The sequence below is a fragment of the Vespa velutina genome, chromosome 11 (assembly GCF_912470025.1).
Source record: "Vespa velutina chromosome 11, iVesVel2.1, whole genome shotgun sequence".
NCBI lineage: Eukaryota > Metazoa > Arthropoda > Insecta > Hymenoptera > Vespidae > Vespa > Vespa velutina.
Window position 1 is genome coordinate 1,685,596 of NC_062198.1, and position 13,782 is coordinate 1,699,377.

General features: G+C 26.6%; 1 protein-coding gene across 6 annotated transcripts in view; it reads left to right on the top strand.

Annotated features, from left to right (window-relative positions):
• The first annotated feature begins 8,739 nt into the window (after positions 1-8,739).
• LOC124952777 (octopamine receptor beta-3R-like) overlaps positions 8,740-13,782 on the top strand; it is a 128,540-nt gene continuing 123,497 nt past the window's right edge. For 3 of the 6 annotated variants that reach the window (XM_047503146.1, XM_047503148.1, XM_047503152.1), the window contains exon 1: positions 8,740-8,960. The gene's annotated coding sequence lies outside the window, so the exon portion shown is untranslated. The remainder of the gene's footprint in view (positions 8,961-13,782) is intronic. The other 3 variants (XM_047503145.1, XM_047503147.1, XM_047503149.1) reach the window with 1 other exon arrangement.

A 13,782-nucleotide genomic window follows, 5' to 3' on the forward strand; every position in this document is an offset into this window, starting at 1 on the left:
GGAAAACAAAAGATAGAGGAAATAGATGAGAATAAATAATTGAACAAAAAAAAAAAAAAAAAAAAAAGAAAAAAAAAGAAAAAACAAGAAGAAAAGAAAAAATCAAAAGAAAAAGAAAAAAGAGCGTCAAAATGAAATTTCAAAGGAGAATGGAAAAAAATAGGAAAAATAAAAAAGAAAAAAAAAAAAAAAAGGAAAGAAATTGCAAAAGAATAATATGAAAGGAAAAAAGAAAAATGCTGAGAAAAATAAAGTAGATGGGAAAATTCTCTCGAGGGTGATAGGTAGAGAGTTTCCGATTTGGAACAGGGTATTCGGCAATAGTCGTGTTATCTCGGTACTTCGTCGCGTTTCTCCGTGCAAAGTCGTCAAGGTCGAGCGTGCGGAGGTCGCATTGCACGGTATTAGTGGTGGGGGCGTTGCATGTCGCGGCATCGATTATACACGCGTGACCCTCATTTCGTCGTTGTAAGCCGTCTTGCTGACTTTGCCAATGGCGAGGCTAATCGGCTAAGGATAGGAAAGAGAGCAAAATAAGATAGATAAAGAAATGTGGGAACGTTGAAAACAAAAAAAAAAAATCAAGAAACAAAAAAGCAAAAAAAAAAAAATAAGCCGCCATTGGTGATGCCGCACTATTTATTTTTGATCTGTCGTTAACGTTGTGTCGTTGTCGTTGATAGAACGTAGCCGATAAAAATTTGTGGTTAAAACATTTGTATTTATTTTTATTTTACGTTAATTGAATATGGATTGCTTATTAAATTTTATATCTTATAGTTTATTTATTTAATTATTTATTATTATTATTATTATTATTATTATTATTATTATTATCATTATTACTGTCCTTTTTTTAGGTATATATATATATATATATATATATATATATATATATATATATAATTTATATTTACATATAATATCTTGTCAGAGATTGATATGTTTTTCCATTTTAGATTTATAGTATTTCGATTATTTATTATCCAGTGAGATTTACGAGATTTTTATGAATAAAATTTGCATTTCTTGTGTTATTCTGTTATCAGGATCTAAAAACTCGTCTTTATATAAAGAAAACAATATTTTATCTTCCAATATCTTTTTGATATTCATATTTTTCTCTTTTATGTTTATAATATTTTGATTATTTATGATATTTTTGATTATAAGATTTACATTCTTTTTCTGCTTTTTTTTTTGTTTTTTTTTTTTCAAGTAAAATTCCCATTTTTCGTTGTACTTTTAAGAAATGCAATACTTTGTAAAATTCTTTCTAATAAGAGAATATTTTAGATTTTATTGATATTCCTTCCTTTTAATACTCTTCTGTGGTAGTATCCAAAAAAGATTCCGGTACTAAAAAAATTCTTTTAACGATGACAGACAGGTATATCTTTGTATTTCAACATCATAATATTTGAATTTATTTTAAAAATATTAAGATTTATGTAAAGATACGTAAAAAAAAAAAGAGAAAAAAAAAGAAACAGAAAGAAGTTGTATTTCACGTTGGCAATATTTCTATAGTCACTCTCAAGAATCCTATGACTTATAAATCTTTTTTTTTTAAATATAAAAAATATTATTCAATCATTTTTTTGATGATTTAATCTCGCGATAAAACATTTACGTATTTGTTCGTTTTATTTTTATTTTTAAAATATTAAAATTTTTATACAATTTTTTTCATGGACATCGGTATGTTTGAGAAAAAAAAAAAGAAAAATGATTGTTGAAAAAAATACTTTACATTTTCTTTATAAATGATAGGAAGACAATACTTGCCAATACTTGCATATTTTTTTTTATTCATTTGAATTTATAGTTAAATTATATTCATTATTAAGGATAAAATTTGATTAGTGAATATGTCCGATAAAATTTATATAAATTACAATATAAATTTCCTTGGAATGATAATACGATTTTGATTTATGATTAACATCTCTCTCTCTCTCTCTCTCTCTCTCTCTCTCTTTCACTTTTTTTCTTTTATCTCTTCCAATTTAGAATTTATAATATTTATTATAAATTATTTATAAAAATTGTTCTCTACAAAATTTATATACTAAAATTTATAATAATATAAATTTATAAATATTTATAAATATTATGATATCTAAATTATTTCTAAAATTTATCCTGTAGAAAATCTGTTCTACAATATGTAATACAAATAATATATATATACATTTTTACGTTAAAGAGAAAATTTTTATTTGTCAATAAAATGTTTACCTAATAAGAAAATATCAACAAAAAATTTCTAAAAAATTTCAATATCTATATTATAATTTCGATTTCATGGTCTAGTATATAGAGGATAGTGGAGAAATATAGAGGGTAGTCGAGAAATAAATAAAAAAAAAGAAGGGGATGGAAGGGGGATGGTGATATGAAAAGCGAGGAACTCGTAACGTTGCCAATTATCGTCTCTTTCTAAAATTTCATTTAACGATCAACCAAAAACTAGAGCTACATTGAACTTATCTTTCACTTGCGGAAGAACAAGTATATTTTTGGGTTCCATGTACTTCCGGTTTGTGAGAAAAGCCAAGGCCTTGAAAAAAGAGCAAGGACAAAGATTTTGGCTCGATCGAGACCATTCGACACACTAGTCGTGACACTGACTTTTTAAGTTTTTTCATTGTACTCGTTCTTTTCTTTTCTCCCTTCTTTTCTTTCCTCTCTTTTTTCCTTTATTTTTTTCTCTTTCCCTTTTTTCTTCTCCCTCTTTTTTCCTTTTTTTTTTTTATTTTTTTTTCATCCCTACAATGCCAGCCATTCACTTTGTCCGGTAACTTTTCACTTTTAACGATGATATAGATATTTCTTTTTTATTTTGTTTCGTTTTTTTTTTATCTTTGTCTATTTTTTTATTTTTTTATTTTTTTTTTTTTATTTTATTTTTGTAGATTATTTCCACACTTCGAAATTATTATTTTTAATCCAAACTAATTCATTATTTTTTTGGTATTATCTATTAAGTAGTAATATGTATATAATAATGATCTATTAAATAGTATAAATCTATTAAATAATAGATTATATTAATATTATAATTATGTAATTATGATTAGAATAATATAATAATACAAAATATATAAGTATTGATATTATATATTTTTTTTTTATAATAAATATTTAAGAAAGAAATTAGTTAAAGGCCAAGACGTATTAATAATTTGTTTAAAATAATAGAGAGAGAGAGAGAGAGGGGGGGGGGAGAGTATATTAATTATAAATAAAATAAAAATATTATCACTGTATTTTCTTAATTATATTAATTATAAAAAGTAATAATATTATATTAATATCATATAATATAAAATAATATTAACAGCTAATGATAAAAATAATGTTAACGATTATTAGAATTTAATCAAGTTAATAATTTCTATTTAATAATTATGGAAAGAAAATTATTAAAAAGATTATTAAATAAATAATTAAATATATCAAACGCGTATCATATTAATGCCACGATAGATTAAATTATATAAAAAATAATATTTAGCTATTGAAGGGATAAGACGATCGAACTGAGTTGTTGGAGCTTATGGTTTCGTAATGCTCTCACCGAATATCCATAATCTCTTAGCTCGTAACATGGAGGTTGTTCGAAAGGGCTTAATCGAAAGATGGTTCCGACATGGTACCATCTACAGTGAAGTTTGCGTAACTCTCGTTTTAGACCTTCTAAGCGATTAATAATGAAATAATCTTTGAGTATTAATTGAATATATTTAACAAAAATATAAAATAAATATATAGGATGTTTAACGATTATTTAATGTCTTATGTTGAATATATTACATCAAATAAAGAAAATTTATTTTCTATTTTTGTTTTTATTCTTTTATTTTCCTTTTTTTTCTTTTTTCTTGTTTTTCTTGTTTTTTTTTTCTTGTTTTTTTTTTTCTTTTTTTTTCTTTTTTTACTCAGGTAGATGAGTAAAGGTTATGTAAAGGTCAACTTATTTTTCCATTTTTTCAAAAGTAGAATCATATGTTTTTTAATGAATTAGTCGATGCAGCTCCGCATTCTCTATATAAAAAAAAAGAAGAAATATTAATCCATATATGTATAAAAATTATTAGTTTAGGAGATATTTGAATTTAAAGGAAAATTGCAAATTGAATTTTATCATTGATTAAATATTCTAAAATTTATAATTATATTTGAAAAAGCATTGAAGAAGAAAATTATTAAATCATTTTCAATGGGTAGTTGACTTAATAAAATAAATAAAATCTATTATTTTAGAGAATCTCGTTTATAGAATTGTTGATGAAATATAATAATTTATATATTCAATAAGAAATAGAACGTAAAAATTATTAATTAATTTTCAATATAAAACTAACTTATCGAATAAATGAAATTTATTTTTATTGAAAATTTTTTATCGTCAACGAAAAACAATTGTTTACATACATATTGCAAAATGCATTTTGTAAAGAATAGAAGAAGAAAAGGAAGAAGAAAAAAAAGAAGGAAAAAAAAGAAAGAGAAAAAGAAAAAAAAAAAAAAAGAAAATAGCTGACGATGAAAAAATAATTTTTAATGTAGACATTGAATTTGTTATAAGTGACATCCAATATATAATACAAAATTATAGTTGGTATTATGAAAAAGGGATATAAAATGGTATTAGAGAAACCAGTCATACGATCTAACTTGTCTCTATGGATAAGCTACGAACGTAGCTGTTTATTAGGTTCAATATCGTTTTATAAGATAGAAAAGGTAATCCGATCAGCGTACTCCTACTTTCGATCGTACTTTTGAAAGGGTTCGATAAATCGCCATATCGTAATTTTTGATTTTTCCTTTTTCTTTTTCTTCTCGATCCCTTCTCGATCCCTTTTTTTCTTCTTCTTCTTTCTGTTTTTTTTTCTTTCTTGTTCTTTCGAGAAGAGAACGTCGATTTTTGTGCCCAGGATTCACATTTATCGAGTCTCGCGATAAGATTCTTTCTATTCATTCGTTGAACCATCAATATCTTATAATATATATTTGTTATATATATATATATATATATTATATATTATATATATAAAATTAAAAAGTGTATATATATATATTATATCGTAGCTTTTTGTAGATGAATCGAACATTTATTTTTATCTCTTTTCTCTGATTTTATTATCGGTCATCAATTTTTGAAATTGAATTTTGAATTGTCCGAAAGAAGAATTACTTTTTTTTTTTTTATATCACTGCGCAGTACGATGAAAATAGTCATTTTTTTTTTCTTTGTCATTACGCATTTATTCTCAGAAATCATTGTACTCATAAGGAATTTTTACATTTTAAGAAGGTTAAGTATAAAAAGAAAAAAAAAAAAAAAGACAGAAGAAAATCACTTCTGTTACACGTTTGCATTTCATTTGGAGATTAAGCGTTAGGAAATGATTCCTTCAATGAATCATCATTTTCCGATTAGGTATAGGAAATCATTATCTCTAATGAGTTGTCATTTTGAGGTTAATCGTTGGAAATCGTTCCAATAACGAAACGAGAATTGTCTGTCATTTTGAGGTTTGTTAAAGGAAATCGTTTCAATAACGATTCGTACATTATTTTGAAGTTTAAGTTATAACGATTGTCATTATGGGATTAGATATAAAAAATTATGCTTTTACTTCTTATCCTTCTTCTACTTATTATTATTATTATTATTATTATTATCATTATTATTATTATCATTATAATCATGTTTTAGTATGATCTTGATATTTGAGATCATTGATGACATTTTCACGATTAATCGGTGTATAAAAAATTATTTCTTTTTATTATTCTTATTATTCTTATTTTATTGTTTTTATGATCTTGATCGTTGAGATCATTCATGACATTCTTATAATTAATTGTGCTTTATCACAATTAATTTGAGGTTAAGTTTGAGAAATGATTTTTATATATTTTGTCATTTTGAGGTTAAATATACTCGTCCACTTTTTTTTTTAATTATTTGCATCTATTCTCGAAATGACGTATAAATGTTCAATTACTATAATTAAATTACTATAATTTGTTAGTATATAAATAATTTTTTGATCGTGATATTATAAGATCATCGTTTTGATAAAAAAAAAAAAATAAAAAAATAAAAAAATAAAAAAAATAAGAAAAAATAAGAAAAAATAGAAAAAAGATTTTATACTAATAAATAAATGTTTAATAATTCTTAAGTAACTTTGAACATAGATGGTCATTTCGTTCTCTCGTTCAAACACACGTTTATAGCGATCTTCTCTTTCGTTCAATGCTCGGTCATTTACCGTAAGAGGATTCGAACAGTGCCATAGTAGATGGTCGACGACTACGATTTCCCCTGAGAGCGATATTACAGCTTTTTCCTTTTTCCTTTTCATCTTTTCTACTTCTACTTCTTCTTCTCTTTCTTTTTCTTCTTCTTCTTCTTCTTATTTTTATTCTTATTCTTATTCTTTCAAGGATTTGTGCATCTATGTGAAGAAGACATAATCTTTCAATAGAAAATGCGAAGATTTTCTTTTCGATAAACAATTACGGAGTTGGATGAAAAAAAGAAGAAAAAAGGAATTATTTTCTTATTATCAGTCGTGAATTATTTTCTATCGTAAAAGATGGATGTTGAATTTTTGAAAAAAAGAAGAAAAAAAAAAAAAAAGAAAAAAAAGGGGACACACGATAGTTTCGAATTTAAATTTTAATCGATTATTGTAAGTAAATATTAAACCGAAAGAAATGAAATAAATCCAATGATTAAATGAAATATTTGAAATGTTAAGAACTTTCTTTGGTAGAAAAATAATTTTGTTTAAAAATGAAAGAAATCAGAACATTGAACTCATTATAAAAACAAATAAATAATCTGATAGTGATAGTGACAAAGATTTAAAATAATAAATATTTTGTTTTTTGTGTTTTTTCTTTTATTTTTATATTTTTTTTACTTTTTTTTTTTTTTTATATAACTTCCAAATATTTTCTAAGTAGTTGTTCGTGTTCGATTAACAAAAAAAAAAAAAAAAAAGAAAATCACTGAAGATTGTAACGTAATTTTCTTTATTTTTTAACTCGTGGAACTTTTGTCTTGTACTTCTATCAAAAATAATTATTGTTTATTTGTAGCAATGTCGTAGGACAGTGCCCTGATCTTTCAAAAATTAAATAACTATAATGATAAAGAAATCTGTAATTTATAATATTCTTTATGGGAAAAGTAAAATTATTGAGATTTATGACAATGAAAATATTGAAACATTTATATCACAAAAAATGGCATTTTTATAGAAATGTCCTCTTTCCATCCTCAAGCTTCTTTATTATTAATGTCAAAAATGTTACTATTTTATTCTTTGAAAAATAAACACAAAAAAAGAAAGGAAAATTTAAACAAAATCTTTCCTACATCTACCATATTAATCGTTTAATGGGATGCTACACTTTTTTTTAGAAATCTTAATAAGAACGAACTTAATTATCATACTAATTATTAAATAAACAATTTCTTTGTATCGACGATGTTATTATAAAGAGAAATCGTGATTTCTGGAAAAGAAAGAAATGTATTCAAGTATTCAAAATATCTGCCATTATAATCCTTTAATGCATGATGTTTTTTCTTTTTCATTTTTCTTTTTTGACATTTTTTTAAGAAATAGAAATTAGCATAAACAACAAACGAACGACGTTATCATGATTTCTAGATACAATAATTACTGCACATATTGATATTAAAAAAAAAAAATTTATTAATACATTATAATTCTCCGCTCACATGCGTTTAAGGATCAGTCTCTTTTTAATTTTTTTATTTTCTATTTTCTAAATATTCCTACTTTTATTCCAATACTCTTTTCTTTAAATTCATTTGGAACATTAAACAACGCTCTGACAAAAGACAAAGACGTAATAATATATCTTCAAACGAAAAGATTAACGAAATATCGCCAAACTTAAGTACTAACTATCTTCGTTTTACATTAAATGTAAAATAAAAAAAATAAATTTTATACAATAAATAAATCCATTTCCGTTTGATTATTATTTTAACATTTTTCTTTATATAATTACCGTTATCTTAGATAATTTATTTTCATATTAGATCGATATCGTGAAAAATGGAAATTCGATGAAATAAGGAAGAAAATCTTAAAACCGTGAAATAGCTTAGAGCCATTAAAAGTATCAAAAATAGATACACACAAGTCGATCGTATTTTACATGGGGAGAAAAAAAGAAAAAATCAAAACAAGACAAAAATAAAAAAAGAAAGAAATTAATCCTTTCAACAAGAAAGAGAGAGAGAGAGAGAGAGAGATAGAGAGAGAGAGAGGGAGAGAAAGATAGAGAGAGAGAGAGAGATAGAGAGAGAGAGAGAGAGAGGGAGAGAAAGATAGAGAGAGAGAGAGAGAGAGAGAGAGAGAGAGAGAGAGAGAAAGAGAAAGAGAGATAGAGAAGAAATCAGTGATACGTATGATAAAAGAGTAAGAGAATGATGGTGAAGCGATGATAGTGTGGTGGGTCGGGAGATGGGTGATGGGAGATGGGAGGTGGGAGATGGAAGATGGGAGATGGAAGATGGGTGATGAGAGGTGGTAGTTGATGGTGGGGAGGGGTAGTGGTGTAGGAATCGTTCGAAAGGGTCGTTTCGGCTGCGCCGCCGCTTCGACGGTGGCGCCGCTAAGCGTAAACTTCTCGAAATTCCATGATCGTTCGTTGGAAGCAGGGACAGTGCGCCCTGACCCGCGGTACGGGCTGAACTTTAGATTACGGTTGGTCTTTGCAACCCTCGGTTATATACTTATTCGTCGCATGGACAGTCTGTCGTTTCAAAACGATGAATGAAAGTATACATCAACGCGCGCGAAAATTAACTAAAACGATTGGTAACGTTGATTTGACGTAACCGTAATGAATTATTTACGAGCTATCGTCCCTACGAGAAACATTTAATTAAAGTATTTCGTGAAGTATTCTATTAGATGTACAAATCTCGAGTGATTAATCGTACTCGATTTTATTTTATTTTATTTTATATTATTTTATTTTTTTTTCTTTTTTCTTTTTTTTGTTTTTGTTTTCCTTTTTTTTTTCTCTTTTCTTCCTTTCTTCTTTTTCTTTCAATTTATATCGCGTGTATGCGTGTGTGTATGCGTGTGTGTGCGTGTGCGTGTGTGTGTGTTTGTACGTGCATGCGTGCGTGCGTGCGTGAGTACATTGCTCTAATGTGTGCGCGTGTCGTCTTTACAATACACAATCGAGTGTAATAGGATGAAATAAGTGTATCTCCCTTTTTTTTTTTTTTTTTATCTTATTCTTTTGTTTTCTTTTATTTCCTTTTTTTGATACGCCTTTTGTTCCTTTTCTCGTTCTAATCTTCCAAATGAATTTTTATTCAAACGAATTATTATTATCGATGAATTTTTTTTCATGGTTTCTTTTTTCTTTTTTTTTAATTTATTTCTTCCAATTAAAATTAATTCTCGTATTAAACTTGGCGCATTATAAACGATTTCCATCTATTTATTCCTTTTGAAGACTTGATATTTTTTTTTTTTTTCGAGGGTTGAGAGGTGGAATTGGGTTCGTTGGAAAATCGAAGACATCGGCTTTTTCAATTTTTCATTGGGATTTTCTTAGGTTGTTTACGATACCGCGTGTGTCTTTATATGTACATACATATATACACACACATATATATATATATATTTATTTATATATGTGTATATATGTATATATACGCGTTAGGGCTGCACGATTCGTCGTAGGCTGCACTTCCCGCGGAACTTTAATCGATACTTGACGTTGGATTCATCGAACGGCGTAGACCCTGGACGATGCAGGTTTTAGGGTCAAGAGTCGTGTCAGTCGAGTGTTCTCGATCCGTGTCGATCTCCTTTTTCATTTTTCCTCCTTTTTTTTCTTTTCTCTCTCTCTCTCTCTCTCTCTTTCTTTCTCTTTTTTTTTTGTATTTGTATTTCTAAAGACTTTTCTTTCTCTCTCTCTCTCTCTCTCTCTCTCTCTCTCTCTCTTCTCTCTCCCTCTTTTTCTCTTCCTTTACATCCTTATCACGGAAGGAAAAGCTTAAAAGTTTTTGATGTATCGAAGAGAAAGTTCATTTACGATATAAGATTATTAATCCGATAGGTACGATATTTCAAAATTAATCGAATGAGAATTGAAATTTTCTAATCGTTCGATTGATTGCAAAATAAAGCTAGAAAAATTTTATTTATATTTCGTTTCATCGTTGGGAAATGTTTTTACGATAAAAATAGACACGATATATATATATATATATATATATATATATATATATATTCAAATGTATGATATCGATGATCGACAAATAAGTTTAGTATGGCAGATAAACAAAACGATAGATATCGTAATGAGACTAATAAAGAAAGAGAGTGGCGATTGTTTGTAAATTCGACGATACAAAAAAGCTTCTTCTCTTTTTTTTTTCTTTTTTCTTTGAGATTAATTAAGGGTTGAATAGATAGGATGAAAAATGATGAAAGAATGTTGTGATGTCTATTAATTAGTATATCTTATGCCAACGACGACTTTTTTGTCCTTGAAAATCATCATTCCTCTCTCTCTCTCTTCTCTCTCTCTTCTCTCTCTTTCTCTCTTTCTCTTCTCCTCTCTTCCTCACTCATCCTTCTTTCTTGGATTGAAGGGACCACTCGAATCAAAATTATACAAAGTTATATTTGTAATTATGTCAAAAAAAAAGAGAAATAGAGAGAGAGAAGAGAGAGAAGAGAGAGGAGAGAGAGAGAGAGAGAGAGAGATATGGAAGAAAACTAATATTAATGAGGAAATGAATTTATCAGGAACGGACCTGTGAGAAAGATTACATGAATATGCAGTCCAAGTGCAGGTAATTAAACTTTCAAGATATATACTACCGTGCAAAATAATGCAAAATAATTTTAAGGACCTACCAGCGAGTTAGTATTGCGTTCGTGAGTTTTCTACAAACTCACCCCTTTAATTCATATTTTTTTCGACGGACGATCTTGGTCACGATTTAATCTTTCTGTGAGATTATTCTTCAAAAAAAATTTTTTTTTTCTTCTTTGTCTCCATTTTTTTTACGTAGTACATTTTTTGGCAAATTTCATGCTCCTTGTTCTTCTCTTTCTTTTCTTTTCTTTTTTTTTTTTTTTTCTTTTTTTTTCAAGGAAAGTTGTTACAAAAGTTTTTGTCGATAGGTACGTTTTTCGCCGATATTTTTCGTTTTATTTTATCGCAATGTGACACTGTACGAATGAAATGCATGCTCGAACAACATTTTTTTTCATTATTTCGTACGTTCGTTCATTGTTTCTTTTCTTTTTTTTCTTTTCTTTTTTTTTTTACGATTAACATCTTTTTTGTTTCTTTTTTTTTTTTCTTCTCCGTATTAATTCCGAATATTTCTGTGAGATTATTATTATATCCTGTGAGAATATTCTTCGAAATTTTTTCGTTCTTCGTGGTAATACATTTCTCTCTTTTTTTTCTTTTTTGTCTTTTCAGTTTTTCTTTTGGTTGGAATTTAATTTCTTTAGGAAGAAATTACATACATAAAAAGTTGTGCTTCAGTTTCATTGTTGATTGCAATTTTTTCTTTATTTATTCTATTATTTTATTATTACGTCATTAATTAATTCTTAATACGGATTAGAAATGAATATAAAACATAGAACACTTTTACCAGTTTTATTCTTTTTTTTTTAAAAGAAAATTTACGTTTTCCGAAGAAATCTAATAATCTAATCAACTCCTTCACCGATAATTTCGTTTATTTCTTATTTCGCCAATGGCTTACAATGATTCGCGGTAATCGCATTTTCGAGTTCGTTCGAACTTTTATTTTCGTTCTTAAAGTTTACATTTTCTTACTAGTTAATCTCGAATCATTTTCGAGTAGATTCATTAAACGTTAGTTTCTTTTTGATTTCGTCTCATTCGACGCGAATGAATTCTTTTCTTTTTATTATTTTATTTTTTTGAAATTCCAGAATATATTCGAGGGTCAATTTGTTGAACTTCTATTCCGTTTGCAATAAGTTTAACAAGGGGTCATTAGGTTCGAACATAAAAATCGAATATTTTTTCTAGTTTGATTCGAGTGTACGTCCATTATTTTCGTAGATAAAGTTCCTCATGGAGGAGCGGTGTGTCCGTGTGGCTCGTTAGATCGATTCGCATCGTTGTGCAGATTTTTTTTGCTATTTTTATTTTTTCTCTAAATTATCATTCATCGAAACCACGTAACGGCGATCCATCGATATTATCTTTCCCATCCTTATCGTATATCGTACAACGTTTTATTCATACGATCGTTTATTTCAGTCCACGATCAAACCGTGAAATCGTTAAATTTCACAAAAGCAACAAATTTCATAACTTCTCGCGATGGTTTGTTATTATCTATTATTATTATTATTATTTATTATTATTATTATTATTAATATTATTATTATTATTGTTATATTATTATTGGTTATTATTATTCTTTTTTTCTGTTTTCTTCTTTATTTTTATTTTTCTTCTTTCTGATCTTTTATTGTATATTTTTATTTTTTATTTTTTTGTTTAAATATAGAAATTATCCAAATCACTTGAATTGAATTTGTTCATCGATCACTTTTTTTCTTTCTTTGTCGTTAGAAGAAAAAAATTTTCTTTCTTTCTTTCTTTCTTTCTTTTTTCCAACGAGTCTCAATTTAATCGTCCATAGTTTAACAGCTCCTAACATTAAACAACACGAGTTCTGATTAATTATTATTAAAATTTTTTTCTTATATAATTCCATCGTATTTGAAATATTTCTAATTGAAATAAATGATCATTGAGGGAAACCAATATTTTTTATTCTTTTTTCTCTTTTTTCCTTATTTTTTTTTTTTTTTTTTTTTTTTTTTTTTTTTTTTTAATAGATTCGTCTAATTATAATCTAAATATAATTAAAACAATGGAAATAATATATTACAAATAGAAACTAGTCGTTAGATTTAATTTAATTTCTTTTTTTTTTTACGTTTATCCAATCGTATTTAATATTCGTGTCGTTAAAGAATACAAATAATTTATATTATTCAAGAATCTTAAGGGTACAGTTAGATAATTAATTTCTATTTTTAATATATTGAAAGAGTAACGAACAGGTTTAAATTAGAATGAATATTCGGTGATAGAACGAAAACTAACTCTTTCGGCGGACATTTCAATCAATATTAGGCCTGCCTGGGAGTAAAACTTTCTTCGAATTTCACACCGTCGAATTTGGCGTCGTCGTCGGATATTTGTCAGCAGAACACACCAATAGCCTCGTTAATTGTTCCCAATTGGATTTTGTGCTTCGACATCGACAAGTTCATTTGCCAACGTTACGTCTCGGATATATATATATATATATATATATATATATATATACATACATATATATATAGAATATATTGAAACGATGCATGGTGAATAATTATGTATTTGCATTGCCTTTAGATGGACACGAAGAACTAGAAATATTTTTGATATTATCAATCAAACGTCTGACCATGTTTGAATTAAAATCACGTAACGCATGGTTCATTTCTCATTCTTTATTTTATATTTATATTATTTTTATTTGATTTTATTATTGTACAATTAATTAAGTTAATAATTGACTTACATAAATATTTATTATTTGTAATAATATAACTGAGATTAATTATTTTTATTCTCTTTATTTCCTTTGCTTTTTTTCTTTTTTGAATTTTGTTTGTTTCTTTGTATTATAGA